Source organism: Tarenaya hassleriana, unplaced genomic scaffold (genome assembly GCF_000463585.1).
Source record: "Tarenaya hassleriana unplaced genomic scaffold, ASM46358v1 Cleome6890, whole genome shotgun sequence".
Taxonomy (NCBI): domain Eukaryota; kingdom Viridiplantae; phylum Streptophyta; class Magnoliopsida; order Brassicales; family Cleomaceae; genus Tarenaya; species Tarenaya hassleriana.
Genome location: NW_010969438.1, coordinates 1 through 369, shown reverse-complemented (window position 1 = coordinate 369; position 369 = coordinate 1). Strand labels below are relative to the sequence as shown.

The 369-nt window shown below is 38.8% G+C and overlaps 1 long non-coding RNA gene across 1 annotated transcript; it reads left to right on the top strand.

Annotated features, from left to right (window-relative positions):
* Positions 1–6: 6 nt before the first annotated feature.
* On the top strand, positions 7–332 carry LOC104800380. The gene is made up of 2 exons (XR_769724.1): positions 7–161; positions 239–332. It is a non-coding gene; the product is annotated as an uncharacterized LOC104800380 (long non-coding RNA).
* Positions 333–369: the final 37 nt, after the last annotated feature.

The following is a 369-nucleotide window of genomic DNA, read 5'->3' as shown; positions in this document are numbered from 1 at the left end:
GGGGTTGGCCCAGCGGATCGAAGATGACGACGATCTGAGCTTTCTTCTTCCATGGAGTTTCGATTCCCTCGCATTTGGCTCCCTCTTGTTGTGTAATAAGCTCTCCTCCTCTTCGATTTTGGGGAAAGAGAGAGGAAAAAAAAACGTTCGATGTTATTTTTGTAAGTATTAAATCGGGAGCATTTTTTATTTATTTTTAATTTTATTTCTTTATATTGATTTTGGTTTTTCGATATAGTTTTGTCGCGGATTTGGGCGTGGGTTTCTCCAGATTATCCACGATGTGAAAGATTCTCCCATTCAATGAGCGATTCTAGGATGTGGGTCTGAGGTAATATTTCCATCCCCGATTTTATTATTTACTATCTT